General features: G+C 43.0%; 1 long non-coding RNA gene across 13 annotated transcripts in view; it reads right to left on the bottom strand.

The window, feature by feature from the left end:
• LOC119022914 overlaps nucleotides 1-26,148 on the bottom strand; it is a 191,331-nt gene that overhangs the window by 136,249 nt on the left and 28,934 nt on the right. For 2 of the 13 annotated variants that reach the window (XR_005076115.1, XR_005076121.1), the window contains one exon: nucleotides 20,605-20,667. The exons of the other annotated variants lie outside the window; for them this stretch is intronic. This is a non-coding gene — a long non-coding RNA (uncharacterized LOC119022914). The remainder of the gene's footprint in view (nucleotides 1-20,604; nucleotides 20,668-26,148) is intronic. 13 annotated transcript variants of the gene reach the window in all.

The raw sequence follows: 26,148 nt of genomic DNA, 5'->3' as shown, positions 1-26,148 counted from the left end.
GACATCTTTACTCTGCTGTTCGATACACCTGCCCCTCCTGCTCCATGCTCCTCCCTCCCAAACTTTTCCAGAGAAAGACCGTATTGCTGATATCTTCTGATATTTACTGAGGGGATACAGTAAAAATACACTAATTTGGAAAGTAAAGATGGTAGAAAATGACAAAAGGCATCACAGGAATTGGGTCCACAATGGTTCAACAGTAAACAGGGATGACTTTTATGTCCAACACAGACCATCATGTGTGTATGTGACTGTGTAGAGATTACAGGAAAGCCCATCCCTAGCTTCCTCTGCTGTCCAGTGCTCCAACAAGCTCCTACGTAATAACTCATACATAAGCAGGAATTGCGGGAAACACATCTGCAGGTCAAGACCTAGTTCACTGTAGAGGTCAAAAGGTGACACATAATAAAATGAGGATGTAACAATAATGAGCGATAAAAAAAACAAAAAAACAACCACTTTATTATACGTACTGGGCGTGTTACGGTCGCAACAAACATGGCTCTGCTGTGACAGATTTTTCTGTGTGTGTGAGCATGTGAGAACACATTCCCATCACTCCTCATGCTTTAATGCCTCAATCTCAGGAGATTAGGGGCCTAATCAAGCCAGCGTCTGCCCTAATGGGGGGAAATTGAAAGATAGATATGGTACTTTACACAGCTGATTAACCAGCAGCCTGTGTGTGTCTGTGTGCTTGTGTGTGTAAGATTGTAAGAACCTTTCACTACAAGCTCATTACACTAACCATGTTTGTATTTTTGTCATGCAAATAGCAAAATAATAACTGAGCACTTTATTTGTCTGTGGAGATGAATACAGACGTCCACACAGATTGCCATCACGTGTTAACTGCCACATGCATATGTGGGCTAGACTTGTAATGTAGTACTGTTTGTCAAGCTGCTTCTGCATTGTTACTTCTTGAGCCGGCTAATAGCTTTATTGCAGATCTATTGGTATCACTGTATATGTCCGTCAATAAGCTCAAAATAACAGTAGAGAAATGCCAATGTTATGTTTGCAGTAATACAGAAAACAATGCCAATATTTTCTAACAAAGACAGCTGTAAAATGTAACCCTTGACACATATCTTGGTTACAATCTCAAAACATTTTAAACAATCCCCATCGATCTATGTTAACGGGGGAGGGGGGGGGGGGGCAGTCACAATTCTCCAAATCCACGATGTGATTAGGCTTTCGATTTGAAGATGAGATTTACCTTTTCAAATGCTTTTTCAAAATAGAGGGCTATTCCAAAGGCAAGTATTTGAACAAGTAGAAAGACGTTCAGAAATTACATCACTTAATTGTAATACGACCTTTAAAACCAGGACAAATCAACACTTTAAGAAATACAGCTTCATATCACAATAGAAATATAATAACTAAGTATTGCCCAGCCCTAGGCTCTAACTTTACTGTCAAATAATACTTGGCATCGACTTCACCCAAAAATCCAGTAGTGGTTGAGGTTCATTCCCTCAGTGTGTTACAGGATGACACAATGCCACTTAAAAGTTTCACAATCCCAGTGAAAAGCAGCTTAACATAAATCCACATAAAAGAGTTTTATGTTTCTACCTGAAAATGAGGTTTCACAGAGTGTATGTCAGTAAAATCTATACTTTTGTTAATTTATCTGCATTGGGTGCCAGTCTTTAGACATAGAGAAAGGGATTATGGCACTACACCAAAAATGGCCTCAAGCACAGCAATCTTTATATATATTTTTTTTCCAGAGAGAAAATTCTTTACCAAAGGTACTATTGCTAAATGTTTTCAGCGCATACATTACTGTCCGATTAGCTATTAAATAACTCTCTTCACAGCACATTGTAAACGATTAGACCTAAGGGCTCTCTCTGGTGAAATCTGAATTATGCATTGAATGTTTGATTGATGGGAGTGAGTTACAAAAATTGTGTCTTGATTGAGCGATAACTGCTGTGTCAATAACAAGTGTTTGATAGATTGCTAATAAGTGCTACTGAGCCTGTAACAAGTGAGCAGCGGGTGTGTGTGCGTGTGTGTGCAAGCGTGTGTGCGTGTCGGCAGGGACCTGTCAACCCATCAGCTTTATCAGCTGGGTGAGAGGTCCTCATGGCATCGCTGAATATCTCTTCACCTCCGTGCAAACACAGCCGCATCACAGTGTAGATCCTCCCAAGGGGAAAGCAGCGGGGCTAAAGAGGGGCCTGCACACTTTATGAGGCGAAATAAAGAAGCATATGGAAAGAGGACAGGCGAGGAAAGCGTGCGTGTGTGCGTGTGCGTGTGTGCGTATGTGAGAGCGGGAGTGTGGATGGGCGAGTGTGAAAGCAGCAGAATGTGCATATTGGTGCGAGGGGGTGCAAAAACAAAGTGTTTTGTGTCAATAGGTGCTGAAAATGTGATGAACGCAGTGGGATAGCAAGGATACATGTGAAAGAAGAGAAAGCGAGTGTGTGCGCAGGATTGTGTTTGCGTCTATGTGAGTGTGCAGAGGACACACACAGAGAGCAGCGGCCTATGCAGTGTGGTGGAACTTCTTTCATCTCAGCGCATTTGGTTTGCTCCCATTCTTCATTAACTCCATTAACAGATGAGCCGCGGCGATTAGCGAAGCTTCCCGCTGATTCAGCTCTCACACCCCCACCCCTCCGCCCCCTCTTCTCTACCCCTCTGTCGCTACCTCGTTCCAACACTCCTCCTCCTCCTTCTCCTCCTCCACCTCACGTCTGGGGGGGCCGTAAGACCATTCAGCCCAAAGTCACATGGAGAACTGTACCGTTCATACATGCACAAATACGCTGGAAAAGATCATACAACTAAAAAATGGACACTTTCTAGTTTTAATCACAGGACATTTCATAGTTTTCCACTTAAGCCACAATAAGTTGAACACCCGGGTGTGTGCAAAGGGCCATAAAGCCGGTCTATCCCTCCCTGCAGTGCCTCTTTATTCAGCTAACAATTTTTACTGCTCCGTGCCATCTTAAAGCCCTGTGCTCCTCCAGCGGGCTGTGCCAAGGGGGCAGTCTGCCTGCCGTACACTGTGCCATTAGCCACGGCTGGCTCTTTAGCCAAGAGGAAAAGGGAAAACAGGCACTGATTGCCAAAAGGTACTTTAGAAGAGAGAGAGGAGAAAGTAGAATAAACAAAGAGACAGACTGGTGAAGGAGATTTTCCTTTTATTCCCCAGCATCTGTTCTATAATAGCCCCAATTAACAGATTAATTGGACTCACGTTCCTCTGTTATCCCTCCTCCCTGCCTCCTCCCCTCCCTCAGCATACCTATACTCACAAGGAGCTCAAAAATTAGTGAGTATCGCGTTGCTGTTGACGCAGCAGTGATTTGGATCCCATTAACGACTGTTTCGGGTGCCTACACGAACAGATGGGTCACAGTTCAGATGACAAACCTCTCTGACAGAAAAATGACAGCATTTGTCCAAACCGAGAGTCAGAGAAGACCGAGGCCTCAGTTCTTGACTTCTGATCGGTGATAAATCATACAACAAAGAAGCTGCCACTCTGAAATCTCTCTTCCTCTTGCATCTGAGATCTGAAAGGTCGTCACAACGGTTTCAGCGCTTTGGAAACAACAACAATAACAACCACAACAACAAAAAGACTTTAGAATGCATAAACATGGGCTTCTTGAGGGGCTGGGCGGATGCTTCTTGGTTGGATCAGGACACACGCCGTTACACACCACGCTATTTTTTTTTTTTCTCTCTCCATCTTCATCTCCAGTGTTGAAATTAATGACCTGCCAGTTGACTGAAGTGAGGCTGTTTTTTTGTGGTGTGCATGTTTGTGACTGTGTGTCTGTATGGCTGTGAATGTGTGTGTGTGCACGTGCAAATGCTCATTTACATATGCCTTTGGTTTTCGACGTCTGCGCGCGCGCGTGTGTGTGTGTTTGCATGTGCGTGCGTGAGTATAGAGTGTGCATTTTTTGTGTTAACGAGAGCCTGTGCTCCGAGCACCATGGTGGCCTGAGGATCCCAGGGTAGAGCTCTTTCTGCCCTTTTTCTGACACAAGGCACTTGCTATAAATTATTGACACTCCCCACCTATCTTCTCATTTCCCTCCTATCTATCTCTCTCTCTGCCCCCCGCACTCACCCCTACGCCACCTCAACACACAAACACTTAAAAGGGGATATCAACCTGTGTTTCCTTCCACCAAGCCATGTGTGAGGCAGAGAAACAGGAGGCGAGAGTGAGGCCCGCTGATGGAAGCCTTTGCATGTTGCTCCTGTCTTGTTACTCTCCCTCGCACATCACAGCGCTGACTCCGAGCACCTAACATAGGAAGCTCACAACATACAAATTAATTTTACCTCCGTCTCCATCAACCTCTCCCTGTTTCACCCCCTCTCTCCATCCCTCTTCGCGCTGAAGACGAGAGGAGCTGTGCCATCTGGCTGCGTGTCAAAATAATATCATTTAATTTGTTACATGATTAAATGGCTTCTTTTCACTAGAAGCTCTGACTCCTGAAAAGTGCTTCCAGGATCTGTGTATCGCAGCCGCGTCTCTCGCTTGCTGTGTTTTCTTCGGGACACTATGAGCTCTCTTTGTCGTGCTGTACACGACAAAGCGATCGCTCTTTGTCTACCCTCTTCTTTGTCTTCTTCTGACTGTCTTGTCTGAGGCCATTTTCAGACACCGGCAGTCTAACCTTCTCCTTTCACACAGGCTCACACCATTAGGATACTAAGTACAACAAAAGGCCCACACAATAGAGAGAGAGAAGCATATTGGACAGTGTAAGAAAATGGAGCAGGCTTCCATTCTTCCAGTGACTCTTGCCTGTCTCCTACATGAATAAGAGGCATGGCTAAACGTGCTGCATAATTTGTACTTTTAATGGCAGAGCCTCCCATTCCTGTGACATGACTTAATCAATAACCAGGCCTGTCGCAGTCTCGGTCCAGACTCGGCTGGCGTTTTATTAATTTTGAACAGGCACACTAACTAGGCGTCTGCTAGCGAGAGGCATTTCACACGGGATAATAGGCACCCTGGATTGATAGGTTCATTCCATGTATGCTCAAACCCTCATCCCTCTCTTTTTCCCCTATCTATCTCTCTACCCCCTTTATCTCTCTCTCCATCTCCCCTTTCTTTCGCTCTTTCTGTCAGAGAGTGATTTAGGGAGGACTCGGGGACGTCTGCATGTGCGTCAGCTGAGGGAGGAGGGAGAGATGGATAAATAAGAGTGGAAGAAGGGATAAATAAAGAGGTGGAAAGAAGGAGTGAGATTCAGGTTGTGACAGAGAGTCCGTGTCTAGATAATAGAGAGCCGTGACCTACGAGTGTCCACAGTATCGCTTTATCTGTCTCTCAGGTGAACAAGAAACACACACACGCACTCATCCCTGCACCTCACAGATCGAGCCAGTCAACAATACACATGAGGATCCTCATTTAAAAAGAAGATTAAATAAAATTCACCGCACATCGAGACAGAGCACACATGAGCTCACATACAGATGAAGTATGCAAAGGGAATACATTAGAAAGACAGACACGCTGTGATGACGGGCCAAATAGCCAGATATCTAACTAAGGGTTTTTTTAAAAGAATAAGAAAGATAATTCAAAATAATAATAATAATAATAATAATAATAATAATACATAATAATAATGGTGTGTGTGCGCGTGTGTGTATGTGTCCTGGAGACATACAGCACCACTCTGATGTATTAAATACATCAGAGTGGTGCCGTTGAAGCTGGTCTGAACAGTATCTTTCAAAGTAAGTAATAACATACGTTAATACTACCAGTGACTTTGTAATAAGCTTAAATGTGCCTCACTAATCATCATAAACCTGCAATAACCAATGATACTTTGGCCAGAAACAAATTATGAACCCCACACTGTAAGCTACATTTTGCAGCAGTTATCAGTCACTTTAGCAACAAAGCTTCCAGTATAAGTCCATACGAGAACTCTGTAAATCTACTTGGTTCTGCAACTGGCCTCTGTCATTCTTGGAGACCGCGTACAGACAGGGTCCAGAGGTGTTCACCGGAAGGCTGGTTAGCTGCGGCGTTAGTTGACATTTACTTTGGCAACTTGTGAAGCTCTTCATCTAGATTCCAGAGGACATCAGAAAAATGCCTTCATCATATATCATGAGCCAGTTCACACAAATCAGTGAATTGAGTCCTAAAGTTGTGTTTTTGTGGAAGTTATAAAGCTGTGGTTCTGAGCAGTAGCCACAGAGAGAATGTGGACGTTATGAGAGAGAGAGTGAACCAAAACAGCTAAATGAGCTAAAACTGAAGATTCAGGTGCTATTTCTCTGTTGATCACATGCAAACCCTGTCACACTATCAGATTGTGGTTTAATACATAAACATATTGATTCCAGTCACTTTAAGCATTTTAAATGATATGCATCTTTATGTAAAAGTTTGTTTGAGCAATAAAGCAAGGCCAGCAGGATCTTAACAATCAAACGATGCTCTTTCTTAAGTATCATATCAAGGTAAACTCATCTTTGAAATGTTCAAGCACATGGTCGACAGATAACTTAATCACTGTTTCCTGTTAAACATCATTCATTGCTCTTATCTCTTTATGCGGCCTTGAGAATCATCACATCCACAATACGCACAAAATGTCTCTACTGCCTTGTTGACACTGTGTTTATCTCTGACCGAATACAGCATGAGACTGCTCATGATGAGGGTGGAAACTTCCAGCATCATCATGTTTAGCCTGTTTTGATCGCTTTGCGTTGTGTATTTGTGCTTGGAGGGCTAAAAGCAGAGGACTAAACATTTAGCCCCTGACATGGGCAGGCCTGTGACTCATCTTGCTGATAGGCCCAGGGACAGAGGGAAAGACAGATGGATGGAAAACAGCAAGGCGGGCGGAGGGGAAGGGGGTGCGATAGATACTGTAGGTTTTGGTGGGAGGGAGGGAGGAAGAGAAAACAAGGATCATGTGTTTACCAGAGAGGCAAGAGAAAGAAGGAATGCATCTCTCGGGATGAGTCAATATTGTTGACAGCCTCCTCATTCTCCTCTTTCCGTCATGACCAAACACCAGACAATGAGCAGCTTATCATACTGGCACCACACAATAATCACACATAATCACAATAGTCAATAACTCTGCACGCAGTAAACGGTCTCTTACCTTGGCACACAGATTACTGGAGGCAATATTTTGGGTTCCAGCAGAATACAGGTTGTACTCTGCCACTCTGTTATGTTTTGAAGAAGTTATATCTGAGTAGAAGTTGCGCAGAGATTGGCCTATAAAAGTGCATTAGCTCCTCGTCCAAGAATTCCTACCATTCCTCTGCCCATATGAGATGTTTGTGACCTCTGTGTTCTGGTATGTACCACACAAACACCCACAAACTTGCCAACACACACAAAAGAACACACAATGGACGTGACTCTGATTGTTCTGTGCTAGTATGAGTCACATTCAGCCTGTTCTCTCGAGGCTGCTCCCTCTGCGGAATAAAATGTCTTGGGCCTGAACATGTCGATTACTGTACTTTTAATTGGGACAAAGTCGAGGTTAGTGTTGTGAAAACAGAACAGTCCATGCTAGGCAATACTGAATCTCTTTTGCAAATTACACTTAAAGGTTCAGTTCGACCACAAACACAGTTACCTCAACAAATCATATCTAGCCATGCAGAAGGTTTTTGTGTTATTTACAGGTTCTGAGATATTCACCTTCACTCTATAACACTTTTAACATAAAGCACATTTTGAGCTGTTTTCTTTGGAAAAAGGTAATTCACAAAACTTTTTCACAGTGAGACTGGATTTTCCAGTAGAACGAGGATGTTGATATTCTTCAAAATTTTTATCAGTATTAAATCAACAACAAAAAGAAAGCAAAGAAAGTGCAGCCAAAATATCACAATATTAAAATGCTACCTTGACAGCAGTGGGTATGAACAGTAGCCAAGTTCATTGTGATAATGTTCGGTGTTTTCTTACATGTAAATAAGACATGAGGCTGGATACAGTTAGCGATGACAACAAATCTTCTGCTCCTTCAAAATCTAGCTTGTTCTTGCTGGTTCTCCAAAATTACCAACCCCGGATTTGAGGTGAATGAAAAACATGGGTTGTAGTTTGAGCATCACAGACTGAATCATATTTACATATTCACATCTGTTTACTCAATTACCACTACGGTTGAGTAAGAAAATACGTATATTTGTTATTGGCATGAACGACCCTTCAGGAAATGAGTAAAATGCTTAGTGCAAATAGTTCTTAACAGCATCTGATTATCAATTAAAATGTTCTTCCATTTTGAAGTTTAACACTGACCCATGGTTTGGCTTACATCTCCATGTGTTCTGGCTGTCTGGCGCCTGATGTATGTGAACCCTGCTGAACTCCCTCCCATGTCCCCCGTCAGTCCTGAGACTTCACATCTTTATTTAAGCCTCACCTGGCCTCCACTCAACAATGATACCCCTCTTATTCACACTTGGCTCTTCCCTGCTTTACCAGTCAAACCTTTTGATCTGTCCCTAACCAACTCCTTCACTCCCCATCTCACTTTCTCCCACCATCAATATTTCATAAACGTACAGTGACAAATTCATTTGAATGCAGTCTCCGGTACGGACGCAGAGATGGATGGGCCGATCGGGGTGGTGGTGGGCTGGTGAGCGGCATGGTAGCGAGCAGCTTTACCGCATACATTAGTCACACGCTCGCAGACTGCTGGTGTGTGTGTGTGGGGGGGGGGGGCTAGGAGAGATAGTGTATGGGGGCTTGGAAAGAGGGGAGGGGGGCATTGTGTGTGAATTGCATGCTTGTCTATCAGAATGTGTTAGTGAGAGGGAGAGAGAGAGACAGACAGAGAGTGGAGGGGGCTACTCGGAGAATTGAAGGAGTAAATTTATCATAGTTATGGCTTTCTCAGGCATCCATTTTCCTGTGGTCTGTTGACAGCTAGTAGTATCTGCATGCCACCCCCCACCCCCTCTTCCACCATCACCCTGCATGATTGACGGCACTGGGCTTCAACCTAACAGGCCCGGTTACACACTACAACGCTGGACACACGTGCACACAAACACAAATATACAGAACCTGAGATTTCTACTTACTCGCAATATTCTTTGTATTGTATCCTGAATGAAACTGATTGAAGTCAAACAAGACAAGGCTCTTGAAGATGTCACCCTGGGCTTTTAAATATTGCAATGGCCATTATTTCTCTATTATTTGATATTTAAAAAGATAAAAGATAGCCAAGAATGTAGGTTCAGAGGGAAAAACACCTGCACTCTATTCACCTCACATATATGCATGCACAAGTGACTGTGTGATGACTTTGAATATCCTGTGTGAGATAATGATTTGATTTTGACCTTGTACACCGTGGGCTGACATGACAACATGTTGACACTTTTGAAGTCAATAAGTTGTGACATTACAAATGTTCACAACAGCTATGAGGGTCCACACAGAACTACTACTAGTTATCCATCCAAGTGTGATCACCCTCTGAGGACTATAAATGTCTGTACAGTTTCGTACAATGTTGTTTATGTGGAGCCATTTCCAGAGCCACATGGCTAACTTGGCTAATGATTATCATTATCACGCAACCAGGTTTCTAATTGGCCTTTCACATGTGCATGTGTGAGTTAGCAGCCAATCACACCAGGATGTGTCACCAGGAAAGTGTTGACAGCAAAACAATTGCTGTGGTACAGTAACCTACAGTATGCCTGGTATCTGCTCCTCTCTTGAGCTGTACATCATGTTTTTTTAGCCATTTTTAGAAAATGAAATGTTTTCAATATCCTGTACAACCTGATTTCTCGGAGTAGCCTCGTCACTTGAGCGCGTGTAACACAATGTTAAAGGAGTACCTCTTCATTCACTTTCTAGCAGAGAGTTAGAGTAGATCTTTACTATACTCCTATATGTATGATAAAATAAAGCAGCCAACGGCAAGCTTAGCAAGAAATACTGGGTAACACGGAGAAAGAGTGTCCAGTGGTGACAAAACCTACCTATAACCAGCATCTCTAAAGCTCGGTTACTAACCAGTTTAATCTCATTTAAATTAACTTGTAGTAACTATAAGACTAAAAGTCTATTAATCTATTACTCAAACTGGCCTTCCCAGGTTGTGTATCTTTCAATATTTTTCAGATCCAGTCATTGTCTCACTGGTATCTGCAACAAGCTTCCACCAATGCAGCCCCTGGTAATTCTTTCTAAAAGCAGAGCTGTTTTTAGATTTAATACTCGTTAAGGGATTGACTGATACAGACTGAGTAAGATAGCATGAGATGATGCAGAGAAACACCTGGCTGAGGAGGGACTGGCCGGGGACTGAGCGAGGTAGAAACTGTGCAGTTCAAGCTGCGGTGGGACAGTTCACTGTGACAGAGACAGGAGGAAGCTAATTGTTATAATAATTATCATGACTACTGAGAGAAGTGTGAGGAAACTGATTACTCCCGAAGAGAGAGAGAAGGAGAGAGATTACCTGCCTGTGAGCAGACAGTCATTAACCTCACTTTCCCTCCATCACACACTCTTCATCTTGTGCCATCTCTCTTGTCCAGTGGAGTGCCAATCTATATCCAATTTTTCTCCTCATCTCTCCTGGACCAGACTAATTGAAGGCAATCCGAACATACTTCTAACAGACTCTTATCTATCATGTCTCCCTCATCCTGAGCGCATACCTTCTAAGATGAACCAGAGCACCTGTATGAATACACACATACATGTACAATACACAACCACATTGTGAGTACAGAATATATTCAGCTGTTATGCCTCCTGAAGCAAGAAAGCTGACAACCAATTAAACAACACTTTGTCAGAGACATAGATACTCAGAGTCTCATTCCTTGTGCTGCAAGCTCATATGTTTCAAAATAAAAGATTAATACTGTAGCAGATTATTCATATTTCAATACAGGTCAGGCTTTGTTGTTATAAAAATGGCACCTACAAGCATGCATCAACTTATAATCACCATCACAATATGTACAATATAAAGCTATATACAGATAACAGTGTTCACCCACTTCAACTGAAGACCTGCATCTAATGAAGATATATCAGTTCACCATATTTAATATAAACAACAGTGTCTGGCTTGCCATACTGGCTGGTTAATACACTGTCATAAGGGCATAATAGAGGTGTGGTGTGCTCACAATAGGGGTAAAATTATTGAAGTCTGAGAATAATGTCAGCATAACCACCTGCTTTTCATATAATTGTATGAGTCACAGTCGTGGTGAGTGAACTATAGTGAACTGTGGGAAAGGGTGACTCGGGCAATGTCACGCACAGTTCCCTGAACCACACTCTTCAAGAACAATGTAGAGAAAAATGGTCTATCGTAACAAGCGATATCTGGTGCTCTGGCAAATTGGTGACTATAAACATGCACACTGTGTGTCATACATAGCCACAAACACAACCTTTCATTTCATCAATAAACTTTCACAGCTAAATACGTGATAACAATGAAATATTGTCTAGTAAGAGGTGTGCATATAAAAAAATTAAATTAACTTTCACTTCAAATGGCTTCTGTGCTTTATAAATGATACCGTTTCAAAGTGGAAACAACCTGAATTTATACGCCAGGGATGAAGATAAAGTTTCTTGGACAATTATCTATTTTTTTTAGTTCATAGCAATTGTTGAGATTGTGTTATTTACACTATCTGCTTATTTCTTGACCCTTATTTTACAGGACATTTTCAGAGTAAACCATTCAAAGATGAAATGGCAAAAGACTGTGATTTGTTGTGCAGAAAATTCAGGTCTGGCTCATCTAGCCCAGGGCTACCCAAAGTGGGGCTGGCGAGCCAAAGTTGGTCCGCATGATGTTCGATTTGGCCTGTCAGATGTTTTTAGCCAAAAAAAATAATAAAGAATCTACAATATATCCATATATCACTGTTTTGGCTGTTTTTGTGAGTTATTTGTTATGTTTTTTTTTGTTTTTTTTTATAATCTGAGCATGGCAGGCGGAGGGACACAGGAATTCAATCAATTAAAGGAACTTGGGATCTTAGCACCATTTTGCATCTTAACAATACAATCCAATAGGTGTTTGCTTTTTGGCCCATGGCCAACCATTAACTTTCAGGTTGCCCTAGAGGGGAAAAAGTTTGGGCATCCCTGATCTAGACAGCATCAAATGTGTACAAAAGTTCTGCAATGGTGCTAATCTTTTAAACTGATAAACTTAAACTCACTGTTCTTCTGCAATGGTATAGTGATAAGAAAATGAACTGTAAAAAAGCAACAGCTAATTTTTTGTCAGCAATAAATTACTATCTAATTATTTTCAGTGCAACAGCTCTGCAGTAATTATCACAGCAAACAGAATAAGTGCAGCCTGATGAAACTCATCTGAACAAAGGAAACAGAATAAAAATGCATTTCATTTCCAGTATGTTCCGGGTCATTTACAGTAAAGAGACATTTTTCAGGCAGAAAGTGACTCACACTTAATGCTTTGCATGCACCTATATGTTCTGCACAGGGAAAATAAGTCATATGTTCATCTCAAGCCCCAAACTGAAAACTGCAATAGATGCTAGAAAATGTTTCTAAACAGAAATATTTTCTCTTCTTAAGGTACCAAAGATCTAAAAAAAAAACTTTTTAGTCAGCTCAAAAAATTACATTAGTAATTGTTTTATAAAAGGAAAACTGAGTCTCAACACACAAAACACATAAGATCTCTGTTACAGAACAATCAAAGGACTTGTTCAGCCTACTTATGTTCCAACAGTTATTTAATTACAGCTGCAATTACTTGGTAATTTTAGCTCTACAAAGTATTTACTGGGTAAATTTCCATAACTTAAAGCGGCAGTGACGGGAAAGTCTACGCACAGATACTATGCAGAGGCCACTTGCCCAAACTATCACCTTACCCAGGTGACATAAGTGAGAGAGAGTGACATACAGAGAAGGAAAAAACAGAGAGACAAAGAAAGAGGTAGCCTGTGTGCCTCAGTGTAATTAGAGCACAAGAAAACAACCACTGTGCAAGGAAATTAACTAAACACACAAACACACACGCGAGCACACACACGCGCGCACACACACGCACACACTCAGCAGTTGGACCACTGAGGATAGACCGCCCTCTACTGACAGATTAGAAAAGGTCAGCAGAAAGTCTGCACAGCCTTCAACTGTTTTCTATATCCCAGAACACACAAGGTTTACAAATAATAAATGGTGATCTTTTTAAACAATTACTCTATCAGTGCAATAAAAGTGACACAAATGTCTCAGAAATCATTCCGTTGATTTTTAGGGCACTTCTCTGCTCGGGCCAACAGATGAACAAAAACATTTAATCATTAAACATCTTTTAACCCTTGGACTCGCTTTAGTTGCTGAAGTCAAAATGTTGCTTATTTTTCATCTTCTGATCTAAATATTTTTGCATATATTATTGGAACCCGACCTGCAAAGTGGTGACATGTTTTGGGTTTATACCACAGAGTTAAATGTTAAGGCAAACGATAAACAGGGCTGAGTCAATTTCTGATAATTTTCTAATAATTTTTCACCCCACAGTAGGAACATCCCATAGTCTCATTATAGTTGAGATCCTATCTGCAATGCACAGAGTGGCTGTGTCTCTTATTTTCATTGTCAAATAACCTCGTTGTGGGACACAGAAGGGACGGCCAAGTGGCACAGACTGCCAACTGTTGACTGTCAGAGTGCGACCGAGAGGGGATGGATGTATGTGTTCTTCCTGGACATATTGCTGAATCCCTTCACACCTCTGCTTGTGATGACAAGGCCATGCTGTGACTGTCTGGGTGCCAGAAGACGCAGGGAGCGTTGGGAGTGTGTGTACGGTGCACTGGGGTGTTTTAGGGTGGCATAGGATCTCGAGAGGAAAAGCATATCGACATATGAGCCTTTAACATTAGGACATATGTGAGTGTGATCACAAGCAAGTCTGGCTGCACCTTTTCTGTTTTGTTTACACTTCCTGCCCTACTGGGGATGGTGCCATCACTGGTAAATGCACAGATTCAATATCAGGGCCCTGGTGGGTAAATGTGTGAGTGTGTGTGTGTGTGTGCAGGCATGCACATGTCATGTTTAAGCATGTGTGCGTGTGCAAATCGATATGAGGCGTCATCGCGGGTTCTCTGCTCATCTGAGAAAATCACACTTCTTGCTCGCTTCCAACCCCCTGCCAGGGACAAGACCCGCTGACAGCACCGCATTGTTATTTCTTCATGTTTGTCAAATGTGGCGCCTCGATGCACGCACACACACACACGCGCACACAGATGTTGTCAGCAGTTCCCATCTTTTCAGACACCTCTCACTCCCAAGTGAGACGGAGTTTGTCAACTCGGTGCAGACAACCCGCCTAACCCACACACTCTATTTCACAGTCCCATAAAAAAAAAAAAAAAACATCAACTTTTTTCTAATTAAGTTCTTAAAATGACTCCTCAATCTGTGCAACTTTTCTTGCTTGAGACTGAGGGTTTACCACCAGCAACTGCAGAATCTCAACAACTTTAAAACGAGGAATGCTTTGGATCACCACATGAGCTCTATTAGCATTAAAGCTTTGCAGGACTTTAAGTGAAACACACATACACACACTCACAAGGTGGACGAGAATCGTCAGTCCACCTGCGTTCAGACAAGCTACCTCCTGTTCCTCCTGCCTGCAGCAGGCTGGCCCGCCGCTTGTGTCTTCGTCTGCAAGCAGTCGCCTTTTCCAGCTCAGCAGCTGAGAAAGTGCCAATCCCACAGTTTAAAGGCCCCACTGGCCCTGCCAGCATGATAGATAGTTTAGAAATGAGGACGCGTGTTTAAAAAAGAGAAGAGGAGAGGGGGAAGAGAGGGAGGGAGAGAGAAAAAAGGCATGCAGCAGCAGCTGTCAGACAACACAGAGCCCAAGCTTCCATGACCAGGCTCTAAACAGGGAGGGAACGGGAGAAGAAAATAAAAGGAGGGAATTTTGAGAGGTGAGGTCCAACTTGACAGCTACGAAGTAGAAGAGGGCTCAAATGGATGAAAAGATAAAGACATGAAAATACAAACGGCTTGGTAGATGAAGGGATTAAATTGCAGAGGCTGCATGACAGAGAGGAGCCCCTGAAGTTCTCAACAACCATCACATTTACACACGCGCACACACACAGCGGCCAGATTGCCTTGGTTTAAAATAAGTGAAGATTCAGTAGCAGCTGGATTTGTTTGATCTACTTAATGTATAGAAGGACATGTGTTAGTTTATAAAACAGCGCAAGAAAGTCCCAGAATGAAAACTGAGACTGTCTGGTGTTAATATTGTTTGGGCATGATTTACCAAGCACCACGGCACACACACTCAACATGCTAAATGAAACATAAAATTTGCTGTTACCACCCTGTTTTTTTCTCCCAACGCTCAAAATACCTTAGGATATGAATGGAAATTTGCGTCTACAGTTGTGGAGCAAAGAACTGATGAGTAATCGAGGACTGTTAACAGATTATGTTTAGATACGGTACCTGATTGATATGAATGTGTCAATGCCATATGCACGGTACATGGTTATTAGCGGGTTTGAGATGTCACCTCTGTCTGGGTAATCTTGACAGACTGTCAAGTTGATTCTTAATGTTCACACCTCTGACACCTTCAACCCCTCCTAGCTCCATCACGTGCACACACATGCAGATTCAACAGGTAGGACCATACTGTAACCTGTCACAAGTAATGAATATTAGTTGACATACTAATGGGGGGGGGGAGTATTACTGTTATTACAGTTAAAGTTACATAAGAGACCTTTTATAAAGAACTTTTTCACAGAAGACAGGATGGTTGGTGTCTGATGATGGCTTTTTACGGCAGCTTTATGTTCTTCTGACTACCCATGCAATATCCAATGGGCTTCAACCAAGTGCTATATACACTGTCCTCACACAGGATTTTGCCCAGGTTGATGAATGATGAAAGTGACAAACAGCAACAACTTGAAATACTTTCTTCTCGAAGTAGCTATTTCTTTATGTGAGGACGTAGCTATTGGATCAAAGTTGATTTCTTTTTGTAGTTTTTGTTACAGTGTGATCTATGTTTTCCCCAAGTTCCCCCAAGTTAATGCAAGAATATAAAGAAGAAGAAGAAGAAGAGGAAGAAGAAGAAGAAGAAGAAGAAGAAGAAGAAGAATCCCATTTTATAAGGGAAATTAAATTATTTCATTCTGTTGGGTTTTTTTTAAACGCACACACATACACAGGCCCAAAATACACATACATGCACAAACAGGACCTAGGCATATGTCCTGTAATCAGGAGCCCCAAGCAGATAAGTATTTGGTGCCTTGCTAAATGGCACCTCTCCAGCTACTAGTCCACACTCTGAGCAGACCACCCTTCAGTTCCCAAGCCAAGTCCCTTTAGCTCAAGCAACTGCCTCCGCCAAAGATATAATTATGAAGTAAAGTCACTTTATATCATTTAAGACATTTTAACCCCTAAAATTCACATATTCTGATTTTAGGACTTGTAATCCTCCCCTTCTACCACTTCCCATCACTGTATCCCTCTCTGTCTGTGCACCCTTCTTTTGGTGAGCAGTGCAAATGCGGTCAAATGGGCTGTAATTCAGGCCCCAGTGAGTTGGTCTCCTTTGCAGATATGTATATGCCTTCGCCTTTTCCTCGCAGGGGCCCTGCCTAACACTTATTAAACAGATCTTAAGAACATCTCCATTCATCATTGCCACCTCGCTCATGCATCAATGCTTCTGTGTGTGCGTGTGTGTGTGCAGTGTGTGTATGTATATATGTGGACGTGTGTCTGTTGCCCCAAGAGGCCCACTGTCGGATCAGAGAGGGGCTGATGTAGGAAGATTAATGTTGGTGTGACGGCAGAACCATGCCAGGGAGGAAGGGTCACTCATTACCCATCTGACCAGCCATCTCCAACCTAAACACATGAAAGAAAACGCACACACGAACACATGCAGATGGCAGCTGCAATAAGAATCTTCTGTAAACTGTTCCCCCTCTTAATCCACCGTTCCCCTTTTCCTGCTTTTGTTAACTTCGTCCACACACTCCTCTCCTCCTCTTCCTGTTTGTCTTTCATCCTCCTCCTCGGGTTTTTTATCGGGACTGATGAAATATATCACTGGAGTCTTGTTAAGTTTAGTGGAAAATGCCTGCTGTATAAAATGAATTGACTGTCTCTGGCTCATCTTTATGGTCAGAGCGTGGAGAATGTATGGACAGAGAGGGGATGGGATGTGGTGGAGACTGAAGAGGGGTCAAATACTGCAATTACCGCCCAATTGATTTCCATTGGTGTGATGGAGAGAATAAGTGTTACTTCGTCAATGTTCACTCAACCTGGCAGGGAATCCTCCTCTGAGGAAGAGGAAGAGAGTGTGTGTGTGTGTGTGTGTGTGTGTGTGTGTGTGTGTGTGTGTGTGTGTGTGTGTGTGTGTGTGTGTGTGTGTGTGTGTGTGTGTGGTGGTGGTGGTGGGGGGGGTTGAATCCCTCTGCAAGTCTATTCATTCATTCAGTCATTAATTAGGATGTTTATTTAATTTCTTCCATATGTCTTCTTGTGTGTTTATTCATTTAAGCTGCAGCTGCTGATCTGTTACACTGCAGATCATTATAAGCCTGAAATATCTAGACAAGAGTTATGTTTAAATGCATCTTCACATCTCTTCTTTATGCAATACTTGGATGCTGCTCAGTATCCTCAAGCTGGGAAAACTGTGCAGAAACAAGCCTGAAAACCACAGCTGAAAATGGTGGTTCTAACATGCATTTAGTGTCATCTAGGAATCTTCCTTAATCTGTAAATTGGTCGCAATAATGACACTTTTATCCCACGTTTCAGTATTTTTTATTTTTTTTGTATACATTAGTGTAAATGTCCTGAAACCAAAAACAACTAAACTGATCACTCTACTATAACAAAATTACACTTGATTATAGAAAAACGGACTTTGGGAAATCATCTCAACCCACTGGCATTGGCAAAATGCAATTTCAAGGACTTAAAAAATGGTTTGGGAAGGAGGAGTTTTTTTTTGCAGTGAGGAATACTTGGAAGGGGAGGAGATGGTGCTATCAAGCCAGGCTCAAGCTCTGTCTGAGGTTTTACAGAGGTTATTCAGACAGGCCATCATAAAGTGAGTGAATGTGAGCACGTCCCACATACGCTGCCTTCACCAATGCTCCCTGTGAAAAAGAAAACCTATAACCCACACACACCCCACCACCAGGGATGCCACGGTAAAGAAATTTACCACCGGTTAATAAACGCTCAACAGCCCCCGTGTTACTGATAATACCAGATGTTTTTCTAAAAAAATGTAAGTTGATGACGCTCTGCATCTTTACACTACTTACTTACTTACGTACTTTGTGGACTGGTTGTAATGTTTGCTCCTTTTCACATTAGAGTTTCTTTATTTGATGAACGCCTTTGCTGATATGCAAGAATGAAATAAATGGGTTTAATCTTGCTGTTTTATCTAGGCAAAATTATGGTGAGGGTTGTGGGCAAGTAATCTCTTTCTTGAGAAATCGGTGTATGCCTGAACATTACGTATCAATATTAACATCGACTACCACGGCAAGCCAGTTCGCCCTTCCTCTTGCCTCCTCTACTCTTCTATCATATCCTCTCTTTCCACTCCTCTCTGCTGTCCAACTTTATCCTGTAGTCGTTTTCTTCCCCCGAAACTTTCCCCCTCTTCTCCTCTGTTCTGCCGCCCCCCGTCTCCTTTCTTAAGGGCCAGACTGTGGTCTGTCGATAGAATCAGTGGAAAACTGTTTGGAAACCCAAACCTCAGTGAAATTATTTGATTACAACCTCCCATTACTTGCTGGTTTGGAGGCATTAGAAGCTCGCTGAGAAGTAATGATTTCCATTTTGTGTTTGAGTTGTAATACAATATTTGGCTGTGGTTTCTTGCCAAGGACAGCGTGTAACAGTTGCTTGATTTTTAGGTTGTTTGGACATTTTTAAATTGACAATGTCTATTTGGAAACAGATAATATTGAATGGGTAGAAGAAAAGAAGACAGAGACGGGCCACTGTTACACAAAAATGGAAAAACTTGTGTAATTATTTGCCTGAAATCTCCAACTCACTAAACCAAGCATTATTCTGATCCTATGGGGAAAGAATGAGTTAGTCGGCTGTAGTTGACTAATTAGTGAAAAGTCACAGAATTATGACCCTGCACAACAACAGGAGAGAGACAAAGACTAATTAAAGCTACCTTGTCTCTCACCAGCAATTAAAAAACAACAAAGCTCGGCAGATTTTTTACTCCAAATCTTTCTGTCTCTTTGTCCTTCCCTCAAACTAACTCAACCCAATTTATCCTTTTCATTAATCTCTAGAAAAACATGCTCCTTCGTAAATTTTCTGTCAATAAAGGTTATGAAAATCACAATGCCATGGCAGAAGAGACTATAAGGTATAAGATACTCATATTAAGGACTTTGAGATGAGGAAGAGAGCTTAAAGGAGGGGAGGATGAGGGGAGTTTGATGACGTAGTTCATCTGGTAGCAGGGGATATTTACAGGAGGTTGTGTTTGTACATGTGCATATACAGTAGCATTTGTGTGTGTATGAAAAACACACTCATTCATGTGTCTATGTATATGCGTGCATGTACGTGTGTCTGTGAGTGTGTGTGATTGGGCTGTTTGGCAGGTAGAAGGCTGTGAGTGCAGCCTGTCACAGCCCAGCCCTGATTACTCTGCACCATTCATCAAAGTGTCACCTCCCTGACAGCCGCTAATAAATATACTGCCACAGACCCCCACTCGCACCTGGCAGTGCACCACGTTCACACACATATCCCCCCTCACCCCCATACACACACAAACACACATACATACACACACACCCAGCACCCCAATGCAGCACCAAACACAGCTCGAACAGCAACACATTCTAGAGCTCATTTGCTAATTGCGGCATTTCCCATCAATTTTGTTTCTGTCTTGTTCAATGTCAACAGGCACGAGAGGATTTAAATAAATTAATGAATTATATAAATAACCAATGGGGAAACATGTTACATTACTCCCCTGCATGTCTTTTTGCCCTGTACCTTTTACTGTCATGCTATGACATGATATATCTTCCCCGGTTTTAATTGTGAGCACAAGCTACTTATTTTTGTAGCAAGGCCTGATGGACTGATGTTTAATGCTGCTGTTTGACTTGCTTGAAAACTTTTTCTCCATCTATCTATTCTCTCTGTATCACACATTTCAAAATATACACTGGATTGTTTCTGCTCCCATATTTCTATATCAATATATTGAAGCCTAGCCACCAAAGTTATTGCAGCATAAACATCTGAAACAATTTTACAGTGTATAGTACTGCAATGTTTCAGCAGGCCGCAAAAAAAAGCAAAGATTGCTGCCTCAAGAATGTGCATTTGCATGTAATTGCTGGTTTGCTTTCCCTTATTTTACTTCATTTGTAGTCAGTGTGGAACACACACCCATGTGGTCATCTTTCCTGTGTTTGTCTATGATTAGGCAGTTTGACTGCTGTAATGATTCGCTCTCTTACTGTAAGAGGAGCCTCTCATCTACAACTCCTGTCTCGGCTCCGGCAGATGCTCCCCGGCTCCCCCTGTTGGGAGACAGATGAAGCGTGTGACTCATCGGGGCTGTGAGTGTGAGTGTGTGTCTGTGTGTGTGTTACACAACGCGTGGGACTATGGTGATCTGGTGGCGGAAGCGTGGATATCGGTATATCCTGCGCTGGAAGGTGTCCTTGCCAAGCTGTGCGTGTGCTTGTGAGTGTGCGTCCGTGGGCGAGTGTGTGTGTGTGGACACGAGGCTGTGGGCATGCTGCGCTGGCAGATGGCATTACTGCATTGCCGGGCCACCCTGGCTAACAGGGGGAGGACAGGGAGAAGGTGGGAAAGGAAGAGGAGATGGGATGTGAATCAAAGAGAGGGATGGGTGAGGATGGTTGTAAAAATGAAAACTGTGAAGGGGGAGTGAGCAGTGGGTGAGGAAAGGGTTGAATGCATGAGTTATTACAAGGAAGATAGGGTTGATGAGGTGATGAATGAATGCATGAGAAGGATGAGTAGAGGACAGGGGTGCAGTTCTGCCAAGTAACGCCAACTTTTGACACGGTTGTCCAATTCCTCCTCCCACACACTCTAACACAATGTTAAAAACAAAACTTTTTAAAACACTACTCATATTATCCCATTCTTATAATTTTGCTCCTCCAAGCGCAATTCTGTAGTGGTCAGTGCTGCCAGCTGCGCACCAGTGTGTGCTGTGTGCATATATGCGTGTGCGAGTGTGTGTTGGCGCGAGCTGCATGCCTGCTGGGCAGCAGGGCTGGGCCAGGTGTGGAGTGGGAGCAGTGGGAAGATTGGGAACAGTGGGCCTGTTAATTAGAGAGGGGTGATTAATGGGACAGCAGAGAAGGAGCACTGTGTTAGGGAGGAGAGATAAAGGAAGGTGGGAGGGGTTGAGGGGAGAATTGGGGTGCAAAGGGAGGAGGTAAACTGTTTGGGAAAGGGGGAACGTGTGATCATGTAAAAATTAAGAGCAGTAACAAACGTACATATGGACCCAGTCACCTCTGTCTGTACTTCAGTCTAGCATGTCAGACTATATTCAATGCTTATTACAAGTGTGTCTGTGTGCATCTTCGGTGACGTCCGCCTTGGGATCCTGTGTGTTATTGAGATGTAAGAAGTGGCGTTGTGACAAACACTTCTCAGGGGATGTGGCGTGTAAACACCAATCATTTGGCAGATGCGCCGTGAGCAAATTGGCAGTGTATTCCCTGCGGCCAAGCCACACACCATTATCAGGATTGAGACTAATCGTGTGCCGTCTCCCATATGAGGAGCAATTAATTTACACCGAATCAAACTGCAAGAGAACATGAGTGAGAACAGAGTGGAAAAAAGTATAGGAGATTGAGCAGTGGAGATTTGGAGAAAAAGAATTGTGGAGAAGGATGGAGAAATAAACCAAGATGAAAAGTTTGTGTGTAGTCTGATACATTTTCACAGGGATCAAAATGCACCAAAAAAATAAATGCTGCTTTTAGTTTTGCTTTCAAAGTCGCTCCGAGAATTCCATCTTGTTTTTAACTGGGATAAACTTTCTACAAACGCTCACGGACAAGAGAATAAATGATCAATGAGGAAGGCAGGACGAGTGCAAAAGCAAGAGAAAATTGACTTGAGAGGCTGTCCTGTGAAGCAGCCGAACATTTATAAATGTATTTCCGCAAAGATTTGACACCACGATAGTTTTACACTATCTGTATTTCTAGAAAGATGACACTTACAAGGAATCATTAATGTGAGGCTTCCCCATTCTCACCTCAATCCAGTCTTGAGGCATTGTAGTGGAGAGCCTGCACAGCCAGACGCCGAGCCATTATTTCCTGTCTGATTGCTCTGCGGCCAGTGCGATTAAGGAGGAAGACTAAAAGGTAATTTTTCACTATGATGGACAGAAGGAGAGAGAAAAGTAGAGCTGGTCTAGGTTTAATCTCCTGCAGATGGACGGAGGGAGGGAGGGACAGCATCTAGAGGAGGGAAGCCATCGTTTTCAGGGATACAGTACCTAAATTAATCGCCCGGCCTGATGGCCTTTTGGATAAGATAAGTAGCACTATAATAAGGAAGGCCATATAAAAGACCAGACGGAGCTGACAAGCTCAGGGAGACTATGTAAAGTCTCGCTCTCTATCTCTCTCTCTCTCTCACTCTCTCATACACACATGCACTGTAAAGATCGATCGTTTAACCTTCTTTATTATTCCAGTGACACAATTTTACCCCATCGTAGCGCAGTTTGTGCATGTGAAAAGACAAAAGGTGCAAATAAAAAAACAGACAGTGAAAGAATTATAAGCGGAGAACAACAAAGGGAGATTTCTCTGAGGCAGAGACGGATAGAGTCAGAGCAAAAGAGATCTTTTTGAAAGCTCTCGCAATTCATCGGCTTGTCACAGGAAAGCCAGGTTGTGTACGCAACTCTAAGTGGCAATCACAACTTCACAGAGGAGGTGTAGCTGAAGAGCAGCGTGTTTATCAGCTCTTGTAGAAGATTTATTTCTGATACCATAAACTGCCAGAGAGGGTGAAAAGAAAGATGACAAGAAACTATAGCAGTAAAGAAAATTATGAAAAAGTGCTGCTGGCATGTGAGCAGGTGTTTTACAGATTTCAACACATGCACGGTATTTAGATTATCATTTTCATGATCAATTATTTTGTTGATTAATCATTTGGTCTCAACAGAAAAAAGACAGCAAAATGAAAAAGATAAATACCCATTACAGGTTTCCAAAACCCCACAGAAATCTCTTGGTCTTTTTTGACCAATCAACATTTCAAAACCCAATGATAATGATTAAAAACAGAGAAAAGAAGAAAATCTTGACACTGAAAGAAAATGTTTGGGATTTTTTAATTCAATCTGACAATCAACTAAATAATTAATCTTGGGAATTCATAATATTCTGTACTTCGCTCCGAACAATGAAAAATCCTCTGCCTGAATTAAATGGGAAGAAGAAGAAGTTGACAACATCAAGAATTAGAACAGGAACAAGGGCAGTTCGCAGACATGTCACCCACGTGTGACGTGAAATTGAAATCATTTGTCATTTTATCATATCGTATCATTTATAAGAGTTTACATTTTCAGCAATCAGTACGCATTTGTGGCTCAAAGACCTCAAAATGGATGATGATGTATCAGTCCAGTCAGTTGCTTTTCAGATTACTTAATGATTGATTATAAGCCTCATCATCACTACGTGCTCTGCTCAGCATCTTCATTACTAAATATGCTTGAAATCAACTCTGTTTTGTTAATACATTAATATCTCTCCTCACCAACAGACACCAACATCTTTCCTCTCAGTGCTGTCCTGGCAACTCAGCCGGAGAAAGAGATTTATCAGCTTGTTATGTCAATCTCTGCTACCCCCTGCTTTGAAGTTTTTAGCTTCTGTGTGTGTGATGTGTGTACGTCTGTGTGTGTGTTTGTTCGAGCACTTGTGCATATCAGCACAGTCTTGAATTGACTCTGCCGGCTCTCTTGCAGTCCCAGTTTCGCTCCCATTGAGTGATTGTGTGTGTGCATTTCCCGCAGAGCAAACATGTTAGTTCGTCTGTTCTCGCAGTGGGCAAACAGCGGAGGGGGCTCATGAGTGGTGTTAATAGGGAGAAGAAGGAGAGCGGTAAAGGGTTAGAGTTGGGAGGCAGCACAGGAGGTGGGAGACGGTAGAGGGCTTATAATTTAATGTGGAGCAAGATTTGCATCAGTACTTAATGCAGGTGGTTGCTGGTGTTTATGTGTGTCATACAGAAGCCGTGGGTACACATTTATGCGTGCGTGTGTGCGTGTGTGTGTGTGTGTGTGTGTGTGTGTGTGTGCGTGTCCGTGCACGCATGAGCATGTAGAGGCCACAGGGCAACCTTGGAGAAACTCCACTAATTGCGACCACTGGGTTTTACCTGAGGGTCTTCTCTGGCTAATATCATTAGCTAATCTGCTGTGTGTTATCCCCCTTGCCCTCTCAGTCGGAGCGCCCCGGTCTAGTAGCACAACCAGCGGCATCCACCCCCCAAAAACCCCCACTTACACCGCGTGCCTGCTTCCCAGAGCCCAATGCAGACTGCTGAGTCCGGGCTTGTGCTGCTGGAAGGGCCCTGCATCTGGGCTCCACTGACAAAGAAGATTAATACCTCAGCCATGCACACACACACACAAAAGCATGGGCATACTCGCACACATTTGCGCCCACGCAGCAAGGTACCCTCATGGAACCTCTTAAAATGTGCACACACACACACACACACCAACCTCAATCAAAAGCAAAAACAGAGAGAATTTGTGCATCCTCCCCTCCCACCACCCCAACTCCCCCCTTCATCCTGCCCCCGTTTCTCCAGGCTGTGGACCACTCCAAGTCTGCCTCCCCATTTCCCCTCTGTACCCCCACCCACCCCACTTTAAATAAAATCTCCAGGCCACAGAAAAACAACATTCTGCTGATGCTACCACTCCTTCATCCGTCCCATCTTTCCCCTCTTACTCCTACTCCCATCACACACCTTTGGTTATGGAGAGCTAAATATGAGCCCTGAGCTCTAATGCAGACATTATATCCATGCGTGCTCCCGAAAAGTCCACCGGGCAAACAAGACTCACAAGCCTTTTTCACTTAAATCCAACTGCATCTTGCTTGTACACCCGGTCAAAATAAGATCACATCAGTAATGCACGACCATACGGCTCAATAAAAAGAAAAATAACATTGTTGTACTGATGTCCAGCTGACCACATATCTGTCTTAGGGACTTGTAAATATAAAACTGTGAACACGATAGCACCTAAAACAGCCCTGAGAAAAAGGCAATGGGGAAACACAGAAGAACTGGTGAAGATATAGAGCAGAGGGTAATTTCCAGATGTGCGTGCATTATTTCTATTCCTCACCTCTGCATGTGCTCATAGTGGAAACTCCCTGGCATTCCCCTGGGGGCTGCCAAGTGCGTGGTTTGGCCCATGAGGGATAGGAGAGAGGGGTGTCAAAGGGGCTCGAGGTGTTGACGTAACCTCCTTTTCCCACATTCACCTGCGATGGCCAGCATGACTCAAGTACCACACCTGTCACAGGAGGCCAGATGTGTGTGGACATGTATGAATGTGACGTGAAAACACGACAGAGTGAAAAGGAGAGGCAGGATTTAAAACAGAGGACAGTGAGAAAGAGAGAGGCAAATGAATGGAAAAACATCTGACCGTTGCGCAAAAGATCAGATAAAAGAGAGATCACTTAGGCAGGGACTACTCTGGCACATCTCTGCACGCCTAAATGCTTCCCCGTGTCAGCACATTGGCTGCTTGTCAAAGAACAGTAAGAGAGAGCGACAGAGAGACCGAGGCAGGGAGACCAACCAAGAGAGGGGAATCTACATCTGCACAGAAACCGAAAGACGGGAAGGAAGAGGGTGACAAAGCTGCAGTCCTGGTGAAGTTGATGGAGCAACTGTTCATCCGTGCGCTACATCGTAAACACAAGATGGTGATACAGGTGAGTGACACTTAACTT

Source organism: Acanthopagrus latus, chromosome 7, assembly GCF_904848185.1.
Source record: "Acanthopagrus latus isolate v.2019 chromosome 7, fAcaLat1.1, whole genome shotgun sequence".
Lineage (NCBI taxonomy): Eukaryota > Metazoa > Chordata > Actinopteri > Spariformes > Sparidae > Acanthopagrus > Acanthopagrus latus.
Note: the sequence above shows the minus strand (reverse complement) of the source record. Positions and strands in the feature narration are given on the sequence as shown.